Source organism: Globicephala melas, chromosome 1, assembly GCF_963455315.2.
Source record: "Globicephala melas chromosome 1, mGloMel1.2, whole genome shotgun sequence".
Classification (NCBI taxonomy): Eukaryota; Metazoa; Chordata; class Mammalia; order Artiodactyla; family Delphinidae; genus Globicephala; species Globicephala melas.
Window position 1 is genome coordinate 170,042,778 of NC_083314.1, and position 22,962 is coordinate 170,065,739.

At 39.2% G+C, this 22,962-nt stretch overlaps 1 protein-coding gene across 5 annotated transcripts in view; it reads left to right on the top strand.

Moving 5' to 3' along the window:
* LUZP1 (leucine zipper protein 1) overlaps positions 1-22,962 on the top strand; it is an 80,952-nt gene that overhangs the window by 3,271 nt on the left and 54,719 nt on the right. Inside the window, exon 1 of one of the 5 annotated variants that reach the window (XM_060309790.1) lies at positions 12,453-12,766. The exons of 2 other annotated variants lie outside the window; for them this stretch is intronic. The gene's annotated coding sequence lies outside the window, so the exon portion shown is untranslated. Of the gene's footprint in view, positions 1-12,452; positions 12,767-22,962 lie in introns of those variants that run through there. 2 more of the 5 variants (XM_060309798.1, XM_060309783.1) reach the window with 2 other exon arrangements.

The following is a 22,962-nucleotide window of genomic DNA, read 5'->3' on the forward strand; positions in this document are numbered from 1 at the left end:
AAAGATTTATTAACAACTTGAATTTCTACTTTTGTTTCTTTTTTGAAATAGTAGCTCTTGTAATATAAAACTTAACATCTTTGGGGCTTCCCTGGTGGCGCAGTGGTTGAGAGTCCGCCTGCCGATGCAGGGGACGTGGGTTCGTGCCCCGGTCCGGGAGGATCCCACATGCCGCGGAGCGGCTGGGCCCGTGAGCCATGGCCGCTGAGCATGCGCGTCTGGAGCCTGTGCTCCGCAACGGGAGAGGCCACAACAGTGAGAGGCCCGCGTACCGCAAAAAAACAAAAAAAAAACTTAACATCTTTGGCTATACTTAAGAAGTGCTTTACACAATATGGTTGTTCAAATAATTCTTAAGGGTGGGGATGCTATAAAATGATTAAAGGCTTTGCCCTTCCACCTGTGACAGAATATCCTTAGTGTTAATCTCTAACTTGTTTTAGCTAATATTCCACAAAGGGAATACATTAGGTAGGAATTGTGTCTTGCTGGGAAAACATAGATTATTTTTTCCTTCTCATAATTTCTGAAGTCACTGAACCTGTCCCATTCTGCTTCAGCTCAAGTCCCTGTCTTAGAAAATGCTTGAAACTACTGTATCTGACCTGCTAGAAGAAGCCCTAGTTTTATCTTTGACTCCTTGTTTTTCTTTTTTTTTTTTCTTTTTTTTTCGCCGTGCCACGCGGCATGCAGGATCTTAGTTCCCCCATCAGGGACCAAAACCTGTGCCCCCTGCAATAGAAGCTCAGAGTCTTAACCACTGGACTGCCAGGGAAGTCCCTATCTCGTTTTTCTTTATTCATTCTATTTTTATTGTTGACTCTTAGATAATCCTCTTCTCCCACTTATGAATCTTGAGAATGGAAACCCATCAACCATTGGCCCTCCATATACCATTAGGAAATGATAATTAAATTAAAATACCAGTCTACCAATTCAACATTTTGGGTGGTGATAGAGAGAAAATAACAACTATGAGGTAGTCATTATCCTCTTTATACATGAGGGAGCTGGGCTCAGAGCAGTTACTGTTGGAGCTATGAGGGGCAGACCATTGGTTTCAGCTCAGATGTGATTGATGCTCAAGTTTAGGATCTTTGTGTTTCATTACACTGCTGTATTGGAGTTGGGGTGGCAAGGGAAGAGCTTGAAAATACCATATTAAAATATAAGCTAAAAGATAACGAGCATGGCTCACCTTTTTAGGCATTGCTGTTTTCATCTATTCCTTTTTTAATTTCTAGAGATACCGTCTCACATTCAAAGGAATTTATAGCTCATCCTTTATTGTATAACTCCCTTTCTAGACCCAGCATTTATTCTTTATAAACATGGTACTTTATATTCACTGGCTGCTTGACTTATTTTATGAAAAATATCCTCCTGTTTTATATGGATCTGAAAGCTTCCACCAGGTTAATATGTCAATCAAGTCCTTCCATATTTGCATGTGCTCCTCTGTTCCCATTTTATCTGGACAGACTAATATTTTTAAAACATATGTTACTAAAAACTTGCAAAAAATTTAAAAAATTATTACAACTTTTAATTGAAGTATATAATATTTATATGTAGAAAAGTACACATAAGTGTACAACTTCATGATTTTTTTCACAAACTGAATTATACGCATGTAACCAGCACCCAGATCAAGAAACAGCATTGCCAGGACCTAGAAGCCCCTGTTGAGTTCCCTTCGGGTTCTTGCTGCCTTTCCAGTCACCCAGGGTAATCACCATCCTGACTTCTAACAGCATAGATCAGTTTTTGTACTTTTGTAAAAATGTTTGTAAAACATTTTTACAAAAGTACAAAACATTGTAAAAACAATGTTTTTACAAACAATTTTTGTACTTTGTACTTTTGTAAAAATGGAATCATACAGTATATACTCTTGGGTCTGGCTCCTTTTATTCAACAGTATGTGAGTACGCAGAAACTTTTAATGGTTTTCTTTGGGGCTTGGAATAAAATTAAACTCTATCTTGGCCTATAATGCCTTGTATAACCTGGCCCGTATGTACCAATGTCATCTTATGTTAGTTTCACATAAGATTATGTGCTTCATTCACCCTACCTGCTTATTTATTTTTAAACACAAGTCCTTTCCTACCTCAGGGCCTTTGTACATGTGGCGCTCTCTTTCTTGAATACTCTCTCCCCTGCTCTTTGGCTTCCTCCTTCAAGCTTCAGCTTATGATTCAGAGATACTTTCCCTCATCACTTTTTTTTTTTTTTAATAAATTTATTTATTTATTTTTGGCCGCATTGGGTCTTCGTTGCTGAGCGTAGGCTTTCTCTAGTTGCTACTCTTTGTTGTGGTGCGTGGGCTTCTCATTGCGGTGGCTTCTCTTGTTGTGGAGCACGGGCTCTAGGCGCGCAGGCTTCAGTAGTTGTGGCACGTGGGCTCAGTAGTTGTGGTGCATGGGCTTAGTTGCTCTAGCGGCATGTGGGATCTTCCCAGACCAGGGATCGAACCCATGTCCCCTGCATTGGCAGGCGGATTCTTAACCACTGCGCCACCAGGGAAGTCCCTTTCCCTCATCATTTTATCTAGCTAATCCTTTCCTCTTATTCCCTATTACTGGCATCTGTTAACTCCCTTTATAACCCCTATTACAATCATAATGATATATCTGCTTGCCTGATTATTATCTGTCTTCCCAACTAGACTTCATGGGAACAGGGAACTCATCTGCTTTGTTCACCAGTGTATACCTAGTACCTAACACAGTGAGTGACATGTAGTAGGTATTTAATAAATGTTTAACGACCACATTCCCAATTCAGCACCTTTATTTCCATTATCTTCTGTCCTTTTCTTCTCTTATGCTGTTTAATTATTTCATTTTTTCCATCCTTCAAGACTCAGCTCAATTCCCCATCTTTGAAGTCTGTCCTGACTTTGCAATAGTAAGTCTCTCTTCTCTAAAATTTTGTGACATTTATTGCCGATACGCCTCATGTTCTTGGTTAAGTCACACTAGCATGTATCTTATGTCCTTAGTTGGGTCAGAAGCTTCTCACTTTCTTAAAAATTTTGCGGCTTGTTACGCTAGTGCCCCTCATGTTCTTGATTAACTTTATTAACTTGTATCTTAATTACCTAATTTTATCAGAAGCTTTTGGATTAGAAGCTAAGTTTGTCTTGGCTGGTACTCCCCTCAGTTACTTTCACTGAACTTTGCACATAGTAGGCTCTCGGTACAGTTTTAGATGATTGATCATAATGATGCTTATGTAAGTAATAATTTAATTTCTCAGGCTTATTAACATTTTAATTAGAATTCTGCTTAGTGTTTTCTCTAATCAAAAGGCTGAGAGTGCCCCAACTGCTTCAGGTGCTTAGGGTGTGAAAGTACAGGAGTCTAGACCTGCTGCAGATACTTCTGGAATCTGTCACTGGAAAAGAACTATGCACAGTTTCTTCTTGGAATGACGCTTAATCAAATGTTTGTCTAATGCTCTCAGATTGGAGCTATTAACTGAAATGAGATACTAGGTACTACCTCATTTGAATTACTCTGTTGAGTAACATTTTATTTTGATATCAACAATGAAAAATTTAAGCCAGTTAAATCTGCTTCAAGCTACCTTCTCTGACTTGCCAATAAGCTCTCTCAGTAGTTATTTTTTCTCTTTTATTAATGGTAGAAGAATGTATGTACTAATTTCGTATGTACTTACTTTGAGCCAGTTTAAGTGCAAATTTGAATTAGTAGTAACTGGGTGGTTTAACTTAATATACATGTAACACAATTGAGTGATAAATGTAAACCCATTTTTTAAGAGATGCGTACTGTGTATTTTAAGTTTCTTTTTTTTGGCCATGTGGATTGTGGGATCTTAGTTCCCCGACCAGGGATCACACCCGCGTCCCCTGCATTGGAAGGCGGATTCTTTACCACTGGACCTCCAGGGAAGTTCCATGACTGCTTTTTAAAAACAAATATTAGAAGTTTACAAAATGAGTAGTTGTATATTTATTTTAGTGAGATTTCCAAACTGAAATATTTGGTATACTACTTTTGAACTTGTCTGTAGAGCGTATTTCATGTTCTTAATCCTGATAAGTGTTCATTTGGGGGGAGTTATATTTAACTTTTGGAGATAAGTCTGTGAATGAAGTGAGTAATCAACATTGTTTTTGGTCATAAATGAGATGTAATTCTAAAAGGTGGAGACTAGGATTTTTTTGTGTATGAGGCTTGTCTTTGAGACTCTTACAAATGGAGTTTCAAAAAGGTTTTGAGCCTTGGTGGCATTGTTGAAAGTGAGTCTTGCTTCCCAAGATGACTTGAATAACAGCACTCATTTTGAACCTCTATAAATAAAAATAATTGCTTGACTATAACTTGTTTAACTTGTATTATGATTGAATTGAAATTCTCTCTAATAAAGCATTATCTTGTATTAATATCAACATAGTTTTATTTGTAGCCTTTTAAAAATTCGTCCTTTTTTTGGTCTAAAAAAGAAAGTTTTTAAAAAGGGGGAGAAAGGAACATTTTTAGTTTGCTGAGAGGCACATCTGTATGGGAACAGATTTGAAGTTAATTACAGTTAAAAGGTATTTTCCTTTCCCACTTACCAAGGCATTATTTGTATAGGTTTTCTGCAGAGGCTAAAGAGTTTAGATAGAAAAATGACAGTATTTTCCTGTTTCTAAGTGTAAAATCTCTGCTTTTATCCAGTTTCAAGCATTTAACTGGAAAAGTTAAATTCCAGTAGTAGTAGAAGTAATTTTTTGGCTCTTTAAATCCTGAAACAGCTTTATCATAAATGTGCTGTCTTTCTAATTACCTGGGGTAATGTATCTGGTTTAGGCCATCTGAGTGATTTATATCTAACATCAGTGAATAAACAGTTCATTTAAGTCTTATATCAGTTCTTGAAAATTCTTGTAAGGATTCTTTCTTATTGAGGACTAATAATAAAACCTAACATTTATTGACTACGTGCCAGCCACTGTACTTAAGTGCTTTTTATGTCTATTTAATCTTTCTCTTAACAACCTTTTGGGGTAGATACTGTTAATTATCCCCATTTAACAGATGAAAAATCCTTAAGATATGAGCTCAGTTTGCCCACAGTCAACACAATTGGTGATTGCCAAGCTAGGACTTGACTCTGAGCTTGTTCTTGAAAATTACATTGCTCGAACCAGAACACAAAATGATTTTATGAACTGTGTGCATTTAAGGTCATTATTCCTTGAGTAAATGAGGTCAACATTGGCTTATGTTTCTTAGGATAGAAAGAATACCATTTTTAGGTCATGATAAATTTAAAGATATAGTAAATGTCTTTAAAATGGAATACTGTTACAGAATACACAGAAGCTGGTTGAGCATAGAAGATATTACAAATGTAGTTACGCTGTTTGTGTAACAAAGTAATGGTCCCTGGTAGGTTTATATCAGGAATACCAGTTTTAATGCATTTTGCCACAGCTGTACTGGAGTGCAATATGAGATAGTCTTAATATAATTGGATAAAATTATATACTTCCCAACATAAGCTAAATTTTTTTTTTGGTAGGAACCTTGAGGACTGGCGATTATGTTAGACTTTTGTTTTAAGACTAGATCCCAAGACAGTTTGAAAGAGACTAGCAGGATCTTAAAGTAGCATGATGGAAAACTAGGTGGGTGGGTAGTGAGACAGTTAATGGAACAGGGAGAAATAATAAGGTAACTGAGGGATAAAGTTTCAGATCATAAAGAGAGGCAAGAGGAGTGGGATTTGAGCAGAAATATTAGAAGGTAGTGGTTGTTCACTAAATAGGTACAATCCACAGGGGTGCAGAGAATCTTTAGGGAAGAGGAGTGGAGAGGAGACGAACACAGATTTTCGTTACATTTTTGGTCAGTTTCACATCAAATTTAAAAGCCAGGAATTTGGGGACTTCCCTGGTGGCCCAGTGGTTAAGAGTCCGCCTGCTAATGTAGGGGACACAGGTTTGATCCCTGGTGGGGGAAGATCCCACATGCCGTGGGGCGACTAAGCCCATGCACCACAACTACTGAGCCTGCACTCTAGAGCCTGCAAGCCACAACTAGTGAGCCCACGTGCCGCAACTACTGAAGCCCGCGTGCCCTAGAGCCTGTGTGCCGCAACTACTGAGCCTGCGTGTCTGGAGCCTGTGCTCCGCAACGGGAGAGGCTGCGATGGTGAGAGGCCCGCGCACCGCAGTGAAGAGTGGCCCCCGCTTGCCGCAACTGGAGAAAGCCCTCGCACAGAAACGAAGACCCAACACAGCAAAAATAAATAAATAAATTAATAAACACCTACCCCCAACATCTTCTAAAAAACAAAGCAGGAATTTTGTTAATTTTTTTCAGTTTACAGTACTTGTTATATATTTGATCCAGGCCTAATTAATGTGGAGAAAAGAAAAAGGCAAAAGAAGTGCAGTATATAGCCCTTGTTCTTAAAGAATTTAAAATTCTCAATGGGGAGACAGTACCTAGTTTTTAAAATAGTTCCATAACAGTCTTGGGCCATATATAAATGCCAAAATGGGGGATGTAGACTTGTGGTTCCAGAGCTTGGGTTTCATAAAACCAGTCATATTTCAAAAGAGGTTTTTGTTTTCCAAGTAAGGACATGAAAACGAAAAACAGTCTTTTCATCTAATACCACCATTTTGTAAAAGATGGAACATTTTATTTATTTTTATTTTTTTTAAATTGGGATATATTTGTTTCACAATGTTGTGTTAGTTTCTACCGTACAGCAAAGTGGAGTTCCCTGTGGTATACAGCAGGTTCTCAAGAGCTATCTATTTTATACATATTAATTAGTGTATGTATGTCAATCCTAATCTCCCAGTTCATCCCACCCCCCCTTTCCCCCTTTGGTGTCCATACGTTTGTTCTCTACGTCTTTGTCTCTATTTCTGCCTTGCAACAGGTTCACGTGTACCATTTTTCTAGATTCCACATATATGTGTTAACATACGATGCTTGTTTTTCTCTTTCTGACTTACTTCACTCTGTATGACAGTCTCTAGGTCCATCCATGTCTCTACAAATGACCCAGTTTCATTCCTTTTTATGGCTGAGTAATATTCCATTGTTTATATGTACCACATCTTCTTTATCCATTCGCCTGTTGATGAACACCTAGGTTGCTTCCGTGACCTGGCTGTTGTAAATAGTGCTACAATGAACATTGGGGTGCATGTGTCTTTTTGAATTATGGTTTTCTCAGGGTATATGCCCAGCAGTGGGATTGCTGAGTCATATGGTAATTCTATTTTTAGTTTTTTTTTTTTTGCGGTAAGCGGGCCTCTCACTGTTGTGGCCTCTCCCGTTGCGGAGCACAGGCTCCGGACGCGCAGGCTCAGCGGCCATGGCTCACGGGCCCAGCCGCTCCGTGGCGTGTGGGATCCTCCCGGACCGGTGCACGAACCCATGTCCCCTGCATCAGTAGGCAGACTCTCAACCACTGCGCCACCAGGGAAGCCCCTATTTTTAGTTTTTTAAGGAACCTCTATACTGTTCTCCATAGTGGCTCTATCAATTTACATTCCCACCAACAGTGCAAGAGGGTTAAAGATGGAACATTTTAAAACAGAGAAACGAAAGGGCATCATCTCAGATGAAAGGAGGTTTTTATACTGAATAATTCAGCCTTATGAAAAGTTTACTTAAGTTTTTTTTTTTGTGTGTGAAAATGCCATTGAATCTATGGTACAGTGGTGACTGCTCTAGGAGGTCTGTTGTTATGCTGTTAATTTATGTCAAAATGACAGATCATAGTTTACTGAGATTAGTCTGGGCTGAAGTGACCTGTGAGGGCTTCATGGAGGCAGTTAGACTAGAGTTTACAGTGATGGATGGATAGGATTTGAATAGGTAGAAAGGAAGGGGATAGTTTTCCAGGCCCGGGCAGAGCAAGAGAAAAGATACTGAGATTGGAACAAACTTGTATTATTGATTGGACCTGAGAATACTTGTCTGATCCTATAATAGAGTTAGATTATGGACTAGGAGGAGATAAGATCAGTGAGGTAATGCTCAGTCAGATTATGAACAGTCTTGAAAGTTATACAGAGGAATTTGGACTTGATCTTGCCAACATTTGGGAATCATTGAAGGATTATAAATAGGGACATGACTTGATAAACTTGGAACTTGTAGAGTGATTAATCAGGAGATATTATGTAGATTATTAGAAAGGAGGCCAGTTAAGAATTGTCATAGAGGGGGCTTCCTTGGTGGCGCAGTGGTTAAGAATCCTCCTGCCAATGCAGTGGACATGAGTTCGAGCCCTGGTCCGGGAAGATAACACATGCCGCGGAGCAGCTAAGCCCGTGTGCCACAACTACAGAGCCTGTACTCTAGAGCCTGTGAGCCACAACTACTGGGCCCGCGTGCTGCAACTACTGAAGCCTGCGCGCCTAGAGCCTGTGCTCCGCAACAAGAGAAGCCACCACAGTGAGAAGCCTGCACACCACGACGAAGCATAGCCCCCGCTCGCTGCAACTAGAGAAAGCCCACGTGTAGCAATGAAAGACCCAGTGCAGCCAAAAAAAAAAAAAAAAGAATTGTAGAAATTCAGGTGTGAACACTATTGAGACCTGAATTTAGGGAGTAAAAAAAAGAAAAAAAGAGGGATATGTTGGAGAGAAGATTTGAAGAAGGAAGAGAGAGGACTTAATGATGATGTAGAGAAAGAAAGAAATGATAACTCTAAGATTATAGGATTGGTAAAACTGAGGAGCATTTGTGATATTAGTTAACTGAAGTTGGGAAAAGGAGAAAGACATAGGCTTTTGCCTTGAATTCTCTGCTAACTACTTTACATCCATGTGTTTTTACAATTCCATTTATTTGAGATATGTTGAGAGTCTCTAATGTTGCCCTGGGATTGAATTGGAAGTTAAAAGATTTCCTCTATTTTGGAAGTAGTGCTTATTTGGAAAAAAAAAAAGTATGTTTCAAACCACTAAGTTCTTAGTTATGGAAATTATACCCCAATAAAAAACATCATCATTAGTTAGATTATCAAGTGCAACAGAATTTTTGGAACGCTTTTTTTACTTCAGGTTTTTTAAAACAGAATTTGTCCTATGTAAATTAACAGCAGTGTAGCAATAAACTGGTTCACCTTGGATGGCTTAGTTTATAATATTAGTTAAAATAGTCTTTGAATTTCTGTTACTGCAGCATGTTTTAGTAGAATATATTACCTGCCATTTCTTTAGCATCTGCTCTGTATCAGATACCTGATGTCTGTTAACTCTTTAATCTTGACAGCTACTTCATGAAATACGTACTATTATTCCTACTTTATAGATGAGGAAACTGAAGCTCATAGGGGCTTAAGAAATATCCCTGGGGGACTGGTAGAGTTAGGACTCTAGAGTACCGTGACACAAAACTTGTGTTCTTTATACTACTCTGTGTTTGGGTTAGACCTCGTAAGAATAGGAATGAAGTGTGGGTCAGTTGAGATAATTGATTAGGCAGTAATTCAAATCAGTGAAGTGCTACCCAAATTTAACTGGTGTTGTCTATCCTTTTCCATCCTGTCTGGGTAGGTGGGGGTGGGGTGGAGTCAGCTTAAAAGACCAAATAGGATCTGTAGCCCTAGTTCTAGTCAATTACATTCACTTATGTTTTGGATAATGTCTCTCTTATGCTTTTGTAGAGCTCTTAACAAATCCTTATTAAAAACAAATGTTTGATTCAGAAAACAAAAAAATCCCCAATTTTGACACAGTTCAGCTAATTGCTAATCTTGGCAAATGAAATTAAAGGAAGTTTCAGGGTCCAGCTTCTGGGAAAGTGGGACTGAAGATCATTCTACTTGAAACTGTAGTTAGTACTGGAGACTCACTGTCAATGATACTTAGCAATTTTTTGGTCTGTTCCTCTCTCTTCATTCCTCTATCATCTGCAGCCATAAAATTCTTTAGCTTACTCTTCATGTTTGCCATTGATAATTACTTCAAAGTTCTATTTTTACTATCTCCTCAACATTATAAATCTAAGCCCCATCCCTTTCCGCCTCATTCCTTTACCAGCTGCTTCTACTGGGTCTGATAGAACCTGTGCACAAATGTGAGTCGAGTCCTAGGTTTTTAATCTTTTCTCCCAATATTTCCTCCATCTCTTAACCTATAACTGAAAACAACTCTTCTCTCTAATGAATACTGTTATTTGTGTTTTTGCTGGTTGAATACTCTTTGACTCCTTGGACAGCGGGAATCAATCAGTGTACGTTTTTCTGATTCTTTTTTTTTTTTTTTTTGCGGTACGTGGGCCTCTCACTGTTGTGGCCTTTCCCGTTGAGGAGCACAGGCTCCGGACGCGCAGGCTCAGTGGCCGTGGCTCACGGACACAGCCGCTCCGCGGCGTGTGGGATCCTCCCGGACCGGGGCACGAACCCGTGTCCCCTGCATTGGCAGGCGGACTCTCAACCACTGCGCCACCAGGGAAGCCCATGCCTTAATCTCTTAATCCCTAATCTCTCTGCAGTATTTAAGCTATTGATCATCTTCCTCCTTGAAGCTCTGTTCTTTGATTAGGAGTTAAAAATGTGTGTGTTTGGCTCCATCTAGCCTAGTAAGGCCATTTTGCCTGGAACTTGGCTTGTTGTTGGACTCTGGTGTTCATCTTGTAGCCTGTACTGACTAGCAGGGAAGGGATGGAGCAGATTGGCACTGTGCGTTTTATAGGACTCTGTACCCCTGTGGACTTATAAGAAAATAATTGATTTGACTTGCCAGTCTTCCTTTTCTTTCTCTTTTCTCTCTCCCTGATCCTTCTGTGGCTTGTGTGTAAAATGGATTCTAGTCTTGACTCTGGTTAAATACTTAACAATACCTAAAACCAAACATGTCCTTTTTAGAGCAGACTTGTGGAAAGAGTGATATGAGTTGAGTTCTTTGGTAAACTCATGTGAGATTTGAAATGCTCCAAAAAATTTGGGAAATTTTAATGAATATCAGTAAGTGACCTTAATGAGAAAAATTTTATGTCTTCTCTCTTATTTCGGTATGATTTGCACGGAAAGTTATTTCTGAAAAAACAGATCGACTTCTATCACAACAAAAATAACTAGACTGAGAATCTCAATATAATAGAATTTCTAAGTCCTACTTATTTTCAGGAGTATTTGCTATAATAACACTGCGCTGTGACAGTTGCCTGGAGTTTATTAGGATTTTGACCTGAGTTTGCCAAGACAGTTTCAGAAAGTTACAGAGATGGCTGGGAAGGCATAGCATGAGCAAATGTGGGTTAGCCTAATACAAATGCAGTAGAGCAAATTTTTGAAATGACATGATTTTTTGAGAAGGAAGCAGTACTGAGTAATGCCACTTTTTTTGTTGTTTTGTCTTGTTGTGCTGTGTTAAATGAATGTTGAAGCCTTGCATCCTGAATTTTTTTTTAATCCTTAGAAGTTTTGAGTCATTCTCTGTCCTCTGATATTTGTCACATTGTCCTGTCAGGAAATGGAATTATTCAGCCTAGAGAGATGATAAAGAGCTTTGGACTGGGTCTGGAGGTTCTAGTTGAGTCTTTGTCATTACCTAGCTATACAAATTTGAGCAAGTTACTTTACAGTTTGGACTTCAGATTTGTCAAATGAGAAGGTGGAGTAATTCATTTCTAAGAAGACACTACCATTTTAATTTGAGGGGTTTTGCAATGTGTCATTTGACATGTAAGAAATACAATGTAGCTTGTATTCTTTGTGGTAGGTATTGTCGCTGTTTTACACGAGGACACTGAGGCACAGTTAAGTAACTTGGCTGTGCTCCTATTAAAATGACATATTGTCTGTGACTCCAGCTCTTCTGTCCCACATAAGTGTATCTGTTACATGTTAATCTCAGAATGCGTACAAATGATGGCATATGGTGGTGGGAACAAAGTAGAATTCAAACATTTGTTGAATGTTTGACTAGGTTATTTATTGTGTTGCTTCCTTAAGCCATGTGCTGTTAATATCCTAACATAATTTTCATTACACATTACATTAGTATAGAAATATATACTCACAATTATTAACCAATATGCCTGGGTTTGAATTTCAGCTCTACCATATATTTGTGTAAACTTGGAAAGAAACTCTACCTCTTTGTGACTCAGTTTACTTATCTGAAAAATGAGGTTAATTGTATCTGCCTCATGGCGTTGTGAGAAATAAAGGAGTTCACACGAAGGATTTAGACTGACACGAAGTAAACATATAATCAGTGCTAGCTATTGTTATTATATTATGCTTTTAACTTTTCCAAGTACTTTAAATAACATTTCCTTCAAGTAACATTCCTATGAGGAAAATAAGGTCTGGAGTTAGCATATTTAGTCCCATTTTACAAAGAAGAAATCCATGAAGAAACTTGTGTAAGGATACCAGAACAAAATTAAATGGAATAAAATTTAAAAGATTATCAAACCCCAATCTGAAAGAGAAAAAAAAATGGTTTGGGATGAGTGTCATAATAGTCACCTCTCTTACAGAAGGAGGACAAAGCTGAGGTGTTTGGAATGAGAAGGAAAATCATACCCCGCTACTCTTTTCTTCTGGTCCTTGATTCTCTTCCTGCTGTTAGAAGGGAGCTGGGGAGGATGTTGCTGCGTCATTCCTGTGTCCTAGTCTAGCCATCTAGCAAGCTGAGAAACAGCATTTGAAGGGTATTGGATTTGCTGCGAACTGAGAAAAGAGCTTACCTTTTCTATGTTGGAAAACAAGGTAAAATGAATGGGAGACGGGAGTTACCAGCGTGAGCTGTTGCTGTCGTGTGAGTAGTTTTCACGGATTTAACTCTTGAACTGCTTCAACTTAATACCACATCCCACTCTTTTGTCCTGTGTCAGTTTCCTGCACTTGTTTAGATCTAAGTGCTTCTCTCTCTCTCTCTCTCTCTCTCTCTCTGTGTGTGTGTGTTTTCTTTCCTTGCACAGCTTGTTATCTCTTAGCTGTCAGCACCTGATTTTGCTGCAGTATGTACTGCATGATCTCTGCATTGCTGTAACCAGATCGTGGTCAGACTTGTCCTTTCCATCTTTTTGATGAAAAGATTTCTTTGCATCTCTCTCCCTCAGGGGTCTGCTGTAGTGTGCTGTAGCTTTGGAGGCTCTTCCCTACCCCTTGGAAAAATCTGAAGACAAAAGAATTTTTGAGAAGTCATCTTGTTTGGGGGTGTCTCTTGGCTAGGATTTCTCCTGTTAGCCTTCCCTTAGGTCTAATACATAGAAACGGTGTCTTCAGCAGATGTATATTGTGCCTGTTCATGTAAGAGACCACTATTCCTAGTCACAGGAAATGCAGAGTATAAACATTGAAGGATATTGAATTAGACTGAATAATGATTAGGGATAGATGAAGCACTATGTCTAGTAGTAGAAAACTTTAGGATCAGGCAGGCCTGGGCTTAATTCCCAGTTCTGTCTTTTATTGCCAGTGTGATCCTGGGCAAATTGCTTAAATTCCCCGAGTCTCAGTTTTCCCATCTACAGAATAGACGTACTAATAATACCTGGTTCTTAGGGTTGTTTTAAGGATTAATTGAGAGAATGAATTTATGACACTGAACAGAATGCATAGGTATAGTCCTGTGAGCTGTTACTAACCTTTCTGAAGTTGAGTTCCTTGTTAAAATTGGTATTAGTACTTAGCTCAGGTATGTTGTAAAGATTAAATGAGGATAGAAAGATATCTGGCACATAAATTTTACATGTGCAAGAAACATCTGAGGCAACTGAAATACTACAGGCAGTATTTCTTTGGAAGAAACAAATTAAAATGCTGCCCAGGTCATACCAACACCAGCACCTAGACAGTGCTACTTTAGCGGTCTATCTAGGTTACTCTTGCTGTCCTGAGCTAAATATGTGCATTTCTAATTGTATTTTGCCTTTGATTCATTGTTTTCTCAGTTTATCTCAGAGTCCAGTCCCTTCAGTTTTATACATACTCATATTCTACTCATTCTCAAAGATAAGCTTAAGTTTCACCATGAAGCTCTTTTAGATCACTCCAGAGAAATTATTTGTCCCACTTCTAAATGCCATTATGACACAGCTTGGACCGATATGTATAGCATTTTTGCTCCCATTATCTGCCTGGAGATAATCTAGTTTAGACATCTTCTATGAAACCTTTCCTGACTCCATAATAAATCATCTTCTGTACTTTGTACACCTTTTGTTATGGATGTATCACATTGTGTTATAATTGTTTACCTTTGTATACTTATAATCTTATGAATATCATAAGAACAGAGTATCTCTGAATTTCCACTTTGTAGCATATGCCTTGCTCAATAAATATTGAGACTGATGCATTAACCTTGTGTTGGTATTTTTCTTTTTCCAACCCGAGAGGGAAGGAGTGGGAAGTTCACTTTGGTGTCTCTCTGTGTGTTTTAAAACAACACAAACAAAAATATGTATTATGTAATTCACATACTATAAGATTCACAATTTGAAGTTGTGCAATTCACTTTTTTAAAAAGTATATTTACAGGGTTTGTGCAGTCATCATCACTATCTAATTTCAGAACATTTTCATCACCCCACAAAAAAACCCCATGCCCATTAGCAGTCACTGTCCATTCTCCCCTACCTCCAGTCTCTGGCAACCATAATCTGCTTTATATCTCTATGGATTTATCTCTTCTGGACATTTCATACAAATGAAATCACACCATATGTAGACTTTTTTGTCTGGCTTCTCACTTACCACAGTGTTTTCAAGATTCATCCGTATTATGGCATGTATCAGTGCTTCATTCATTTTTAGAGCTCAATAGTATCCCATTGTATGAATATACCATATTTTGTTTATCTGTTCATCAGTTAATAGACATTTGGGTTGTTTTAATTTTTGGCTATTATGAATAAAGATTGCTGTACAAGTTTTTGTATGGATATAAGTTTTCTCTTCATTATATACCTAGAATAGAATTGCTGGATCATATGATAAATGTGGTTAACTTTTTGCAGAGCTACCAAATTTTTGTTCACAGCACCTGCACCATTTTGCATTCCCACAAACAAGGGGAATGCAAAATGTACAAGGGCTCCAGTTTCTCCACATTCTCGCAATACTTGTTATTGTGCTTCTTTTTGATTATAGCTATAATGATGGGTGTGAAGTGGTATCTCATGGTTTTGATTTGCATTTCCCTAATGACTAATGATGTTGGAGCATCGTTTCATGTGCTTGTTGGCCATTTTGTATATCTTCTTTGGAGCAATGCTTGTGCAAATCCTTTGCAATTTTTTTCCCCCCTCCGCGGTACACAGGCCTCTCACCTTTGTGACCTCTCCTGTTGCGGAGCACAGGCTCCGGATGCGCAGGCTTAGCGGCCATGGCTCACGGGCCCAGCAGCTCCGCGGCATGTGAGATCCTCCCGGACCAGGGCACGAACCCGCGTCCCCTGCATCGGCAGGCGGACTCTCAACCACTGCGCCACCAGGGAAGCCCCTTTGCCAATTTTTTAATAGGTTGTCTTTTTTTTCTTTTTTCTTTTTCTTTTGGCCACCCTGCATGGCTTGTGGGATTTTAGTTCCCCAACCAGGGACTGAACCCAGGCCCCTGGCAGTGAGAGCGCCGAGTCCTAACCACTGGACTGCCAGGGAATTCCAATAGGTTGTCTTTCAATTGTTGAATTATAAGAGTTCTTTCTATATTTTGGATACTAGTCTCTTATCAGACATATGATTTGCAAATATTTTTTGTGAGTTTTTGGACCTATTTGCCTAGAATTCGTTGCCCACCTCAATACATATATATGATATAGTAGAACTAGAGGTCCTGAAAGAGCATATATTGATTGAAGTGATTGCTATACTACAGGTAGCACTGCAGTTAGGCAGTTCTAGAAGTCTTGGGTTACAGGAAAGGTAGCGAACATTTGACTGGGAACTGGGGAATTTTGGGTTTTCATCCTAGCATTGCCACACCCAGGTAGTATGAGCTTGAGCATATCATGTAATTTTTCAGGGTCTCAGTTTTCTCTTCTGTAAAGTGATTTGGACTAGGTAGTCTTTAAGGTCACCACTAAAGTTGTTTGAGTTGGTAAGTTCCTTGTGGGCAACATGTATCCTTTTTTAAAAAAAATTTTTATTTTATATTGGAGAATAGTTGATTAGCAGTGTTATGTAGTTTCAGGTGTACAGCAAAGTGATTCAGTTATACATATACATGTATCTATTGTTTTTCAAATTCTTTCCCTATTTAGGTTGTTACATAATACTGAGTAGAGTTCCCTGTGCTGTACAGTAGGTCCTTGTTGGTTATCTATTTTTATATTTATTGAAATATAGTTGATTTACAGTGCTGTGCCAATCTCTGCTGTACAGCAAAGTGACTCAGTTATACACAGATAGACATTCTTTTTTTACATTCATTTCCATTATGGTTTATCACAAGATATTGAGTGTAGTGCCCTGTGCTGTACATTAGGACCTTGTTGGGGGCACATGCATTATAAGTCAGATTATACTCCATCTCACTTGTTCCTAAGAAGATCTACATTTTTTTACTCCCTTCTCCCATGGTTTGTTTTTTTATTTTATTTTATTTTTTAATTTGTTTTTTGGCTTCACCACACGGCATGTGGGATCTTAGTTCCCCAACCAAGGATCGAACTCGCGCCCTCTGTGTTGGAAGTGCGGGTCTTAACCACTGGACCGCCAGGGAAGTCCCCATGTTTTGTGTTTTTACTGTCATATTTTATATCTTCATGTTTATCCCTTCACTGTTTATTGTGGTAATAGTTGCTTCCTGCCAGTTTCCAGTTTGTTTTCAGTGAGACTTGCTCCACATGTGGGTGTACTTTTGATGTTTTCATTGGGGGAGGTGAGCCTCCTACTCCATCAAGTTGATCTCCCCTCTATCTTATTTGTTAACACAGAACCCTTCTGCATGCTCTTACCTTTGGGGGAAAACTTTGTGGGTTTTTTTTTCTCTTTGATCAAGGACCCTCTTCTTTTTTTTTTTTTCATAATGACAGAAAGGTTTTTTTTTTTTCTTTTATTTTTAAACTCAGATTGGGACTTGAACCCACAGGCTGACATTCAAACCCACTGTCTTTTTTTTGTTGTTTCTTTAACATTTATTTATTTATTTATTTTTTGGCTGTATTGGGTCTTCGTTTCTGTGCGAGGGCTTTCTCTAGTTGCGGCAAGCGGGGGCCACTCTTCATTGCGGTGCGCGGGCCTCTCACTATCGTGGCCTCTCTTGTTGCGGAGCACAGGCTCCAGATGCGCAGGCTCAGTAGCTGTGGCTCACGGGCCTAGTTGCTCTGCGGCATGTGGGATCTTCCCAGACCAGGGCTCGAACCCGTGTCCCCTGCATTGGCAGGAAGATTCTCAACCACTGCGCCACCAGGGAAGCCCTTTTTTTTTTTTTTTTTAAACTAGTCATAATTAATTCTGACCACCTCCAGTCATATTAATAAACCTGGGTTTTGTTAAAGAATTTATAGCTTAAAAGAGACCTTCAGAGATCTTTTAATCCAGTGTTCTCTATAACAGATGAATTAGAGGTTCAAAAAAGTTAGGTTCATGGATTTAATGTCCCATTTGCTGGGTATTTACTATGATCCTGGCTCAGGCTGTGTAACTAGTTAGTGGCAGAATTGAGAAGAGAATTGAGGTGTAGTATCAGGAATTTGCTAGTGTTTCAACTAAGGGCAACAATAATTTGTCTCCGAATTCTGATTCCTAACTAATTTGTAGCCTCAAGTAGAACTAGCATATTTGTTACATACTTTAGGTGTAAATGGATGCATAGTTTTAATTTTTAATCATCTTTCCTTCCTCTAAGGGCCTGTTTTCAGCCTTAGAGAGTTACTTATGGCTCTAAGGTCTTGAAGTGGCTACCTGTGATTTATTGTAACAATTCCAATCCAAGACCACTGGTTACAATTTCCCAAGCTATGTTCTTTCTGGTTACTTTGACTCCTGATGAAAATGATTTTATATTGGCACTGTGCCTCTTCCTCACCACCTGTTCCTGTTAATGTGATTTTTCCAAATCTTCAATGGAATATGCAACTACATTAGAATCACAAATAAAACTTTCTTGAAAATCTCAAAAGCCTCTACCTAACCCCCCTCTCCAATAAATGGGTATGAGGATAGGCTGATGAAATTATTTGAATAGAAGTGTAGCATATTCCCAAGGAGCCCACAGTTCTTTTGAAATATGCAATTTCAAAAACCAAAAAATAATTAAGAATGAAAAACATAATCCACTTCATGGCAAAACCTGACCTGAACTAAAGTGAAGCTATTTATAATTTTATTTATCCTACTTAGTATGATTATTTAACTGTAAAAATATTAGTGTGTCTACCTACTGGGTGCTGCCCTGGTCCCTATTGTATTATCTTTCCAAAATCTAAAAAATTCTGAATTCCAAAATATATTTAGCCCAAAACATGGATCTGTATTTGTTTTGTCAGTGATAGTTCCTTGTTACATGGATTCTTTTGAAATAAACCCAGGGAGTTGAAATTTTATATTGAGCCTTCATTGGTTAATAAAGCCTGACAGCTAATTCCACTACCGTTCTTTGTTTTTCAAAGGAACACTGCAGTGCCATGTATTCATTAATATTGGGGTAGGTATTTTCTTTTGCTCTTCAAAACAGTTGAGAATTTTTATGTTTTGTTTTTTTCTTCTTCAGTTTTTATTTTTTTGAAATTCTAAACCTACTGAAGAGTTGAGTAAATAGTATTATGAGTACTCATATATCTTTCACCTACATCAGTGGTTCTCAAAGGGTTATTCACAGATTGCCAGGGGTACCCAAGACCCTTTAAGGGGATTTGCAAAGTGAAACTATTTTCATAATAATACTAAGACATCATTTGCCTTTTTCACTGTGGTGACATTTGTGCTGATGATATAAAAGCAATCAATGGGGATTAAGCTGCTGGTGTATTAGCACAAATCAACATAACGGTATCAAATTGCATTAGTAATAATCGTGTTTGCAACACACTTGCAGTAAAACAGAAATGCCAGTTTTACTTAAGAATGTCCTTGATAAAGCAGTAAAAATTATTAATTTTATTAAATCTTGAATCTTGAGTACACATCTTTCAATATTCTGTGTGATGAAATGGCAAGTTCTATGAAGTACTTCTTTGCATATCAAGGTAGAGTGGTTATTTGAGGAAAAACACTAGTATGAGTGTTTGAGTTGCAAGCTAAGCTAACCTCTTTTTTCATGAATCATCATTTTTTACTTGAAATAATGATCGACAGATAAACTGGTTATGCGGATTTGGGTATTTGGCAGACATTTTTTTGGAAATGAATGAAATGAAGCTTGTTACTTCAGGGAAAACAACTGACAGTATCTGTTGCCGATGATAGGATTAGAACTTTCAAGCAAAAATTAGAATTTGCATAACTTTATTTGCCACTGTGAGCTTGGCAGCTTCCCAGTACTTAGTCTTTTTTGATGAGATTGATGATGAAATTAACAAAAGTGATTTTTCGATATTGTACAATGAAATGTGTCAACATTTAGAAGATCTGCATATCTGTCAACTTAGTGAACCAGTATTTTACAAATGACCAATGCATGATTTTATAAGATCATGCTTGGGTAAAAGATCCATTCAAAGTGCAAGATAGGGGGCTTCCCTGGTGCACAGAGGTTAAGAATCTGCCTGCCAACGCAGGAGACACAGGTTTGAGCTCTGGTCCAGGAAGATACCACATGCTGCGGAGCAACTGAGCCCGTGCGCCACACCTGCTGAGCCTGTGCTCTAGAGCCCACGAGCCACAACTAGTGAGCCCGTGTGCCACAGCTACTGAAGCCTGCATGCCTAGAGCCTGTGCTTTGCAATAAGAGAAGCCACCGCAATGAGAAGCCCGCGCACTGCAACGAAGAGTAGCTCCCACTCGTTGCAACTAGAGAAAGCCCGTGCGCAGCAACGAAGACCCAACACAGCCAAAAATAAATAAATTTATTTTTTAAAAAAATACTAAACCACTAATTACAAAACAAACAAAAACATTGGGGTGCATGTACCCTTTCAGTATTTTTGTTTTTTCCAGATACATACCCAGAAGTGGAATTGCTGGATCATGTGGTAATTCTATTTTTATTTTTATTTTATTTTATTTTATTTTATTTTTTGTGGTACGTGGGCCTCTCACTGTTGTGGCCTCTCCCGTTGCGGAGCACAGGCTCCGGACGCGCAGGCTCAGCGGCAATGGCTCACGGGCCCAGCCGCTCCGCGGCATGTGGGATCTTCCCGGACTGGGGCACGAACCCGTGTCCCTTGCATCGGCAGGCGGACTCTCAACCACTGCGCCACCAGAGAAGCCCTATTTTTATTTTTAAAGGAACCTCCAAACTGTTTTCCATAGTGGTTGCACCAATTTACATTCCCATCAACAGTGTACAAGGGTTCCCTTTTCTCTACATCCTCTCCAACAGTATAATTTTTTTTGTTTGTTTTGTTTGTTTGTTTGTTGTTTTGGCTGTGCCATGCGGCATGTGGGATCTTAGTTCTCCAGCCAGAGATCTAACCCACGCTCCCTGCCTTGGAAGCATGGAGTCTTAATCCCTGGATCACCAGGGAAGTCCCAGTACAGTTGTTTTTTGAGAGATATTCTCTTGAAGAACAGTAATAGATGAGAGATTGATATGTAATTGAATAATATGTGGTCTCTGACATGAAAAATAACTACAATTGGCCTTCTGCATCTGCAAATTCAATCAACCACAAGTGGAAAATATTTGGGGAAGAAACTTCCAGAAAGTTCCAAAAAGCAAAACTTGAATTTGCCATGCATGAGGCAACTATCTACATAGCATTTACATTGTGTTTACATAGCATTTACACTGTTTTAGGGATTATAAGTGATCTAGACACTGTGTTTACATAGCATTTACACTGTATTAGGGATTATAAGTGATCTAGAGATGATTTAAAGTATATGGGAGACTTCCCTGGTAGTCCAGTGGTTACGAATCCATCTTTCAATGCAGGGGACATGGGTTTGATTCCAGGTCGGGGAACTAAGATCCCACATACCTCGGGGCAACTAAGCCCACAGGCCACAACTACTGAGCCCACGCGCTCTTGGGGCCTGAGCACCACAGCTAGAGAGAAGCCCGTGCCCTGCAATGAAAGATCCCGCATGCCGCAACTGAGACCTGGCGCAGCCAAAAAAAAAAAAAAAAGTATATGGGAGGATGTGTGTAGATTATATGCAAATACTATGCCTTTTATATGAGAGACTTGAGCACTGGCAGATTTTGGTATCCAGAGGGTGGATGATGGTCTTGGAATGACTGTACTAAGTTTGAATGGTGCCCTGCAGGTAGCTGCAATTAGTTGCATTTCATTGGTCAATAAAATGAGGTCACCTGACTGTGCAGAGGGGGTTCAGGCCTTCCTTAGCTTGTGATCAAGTGTTGGACCTTTCAGAATATCATTGATGAACTTGATAAATAAAAAAAGTAAGAAATTAGAATGATGCCTAGCCTAGTGCCTGGCTCATAATAGGTACTTAATATTTGTTGACTTAATTAAAGATGTAACTGGAAGGGTGTGCCAGAAAACACTATACTTGATGATTTATTGAGTGATTTAGTGCATTTAGTCTGCTAGGTGCTGCAGGAGGTAAAGAGGTAGAAAACGGTATTTATGCTCTTGAGGAGAACCTGCAGCATTAGCTGAGAGGAAACAAACTCATTTAAAAATTTTATTTATTTATTTATTTTTTATTTGGCTGCACCCGGTCTTAGTTGTGGCACGTGGGATCTTTAGTTGTGGCATGCGGACTTCTTAGTTGCAGCATGCATGCAGGATCTAGTTCTCCAACCAGGGATTGAACCCGGGCCCCTTGTATTGGGAATGTGGAGTCTTACCCACTAGACCACCAGGGAAGTCCCATTCTTGTCCTGATAAATATTTATTGACTGTTCCCTACATGCCAGGTAGTGTTTTAGGCACTGGGATACAGTGGTGAACAAAATTCTTGCCTTCATGGAGCTTACAGACTAGTTGGAAGAAATAAACAGTAGACCTATATCAACAAAATAATTTCAGATAGATACAAAGGAAAATAAGACAGTTTGATACAGTAGGGAGTAATGGGAGGAGAGGAGTATACCTTTAGCTGGGATTGTCAGGAAGGCATCCTGAGGAAGTGACATTTGAACTGTGACTAGAATTACGAGGAGGCAGCAGCCATGGGAAGATCTGGGAGAAGGCGGAGGAAGCTGCAAGTACAAAGATCCTAAGGTTGTGATTGAGCTGGCCTTTGTGAGAACTCAAGGAGGCCAGTGTGTATGGAGCAAAGAGAGGGATCAAAAAAAAAAAAAGGGATCAGAGAGAGTGGTAAAAGAATATGATAGGAGATGAAGTAAGAGAGGAAGGCAGTGACCAGATTGTGTAAGGTTTTTATTTTTTTAATTTTAATTTTTTTTTTTTGGCTGCGTTGGGTCTTTGTTGCTGCGTGTGGCCTTTCTCTAGTTGCAGTGAGTGAGGGCTACTCTTCGTTACAGTGCGCAGGCTTCTCATTGCGGTGGCTTCTCTTGTTGCGGAGCACAGGCTCTAGGTGCGCGGGCTTCAGTAGTTGCGGTGTGTGGGCTCAGTAGTTGTGGCTCGTGGGCTCTAGAGCGCAGGCTCAGTAGTTGTGGTGCATGGGCTTCGTTGCTCCGCGGCATGTGGGATCTTCCTGGACGAGGGATCGAACCCGTGTCCCCTGCATTAGCAGGTGGATTCTTAACCACTGTACCACCAGGGAAGTCCCAGGCTTTTTATTTTAAGTGATAGGAAACCATTGAGAAATACAAATTGTACTACGTAAAACAACTGAAGGATTCAGGTCATTGATAACGACTTGATTTTAATATTAACTTGATATATCCTGAGGATACTGCCCTCTCCTTTCCTTTTTTTGCTGTTTTCCTTAAACAGATTTTTACTGAAAAACTGTTATATTCATAATA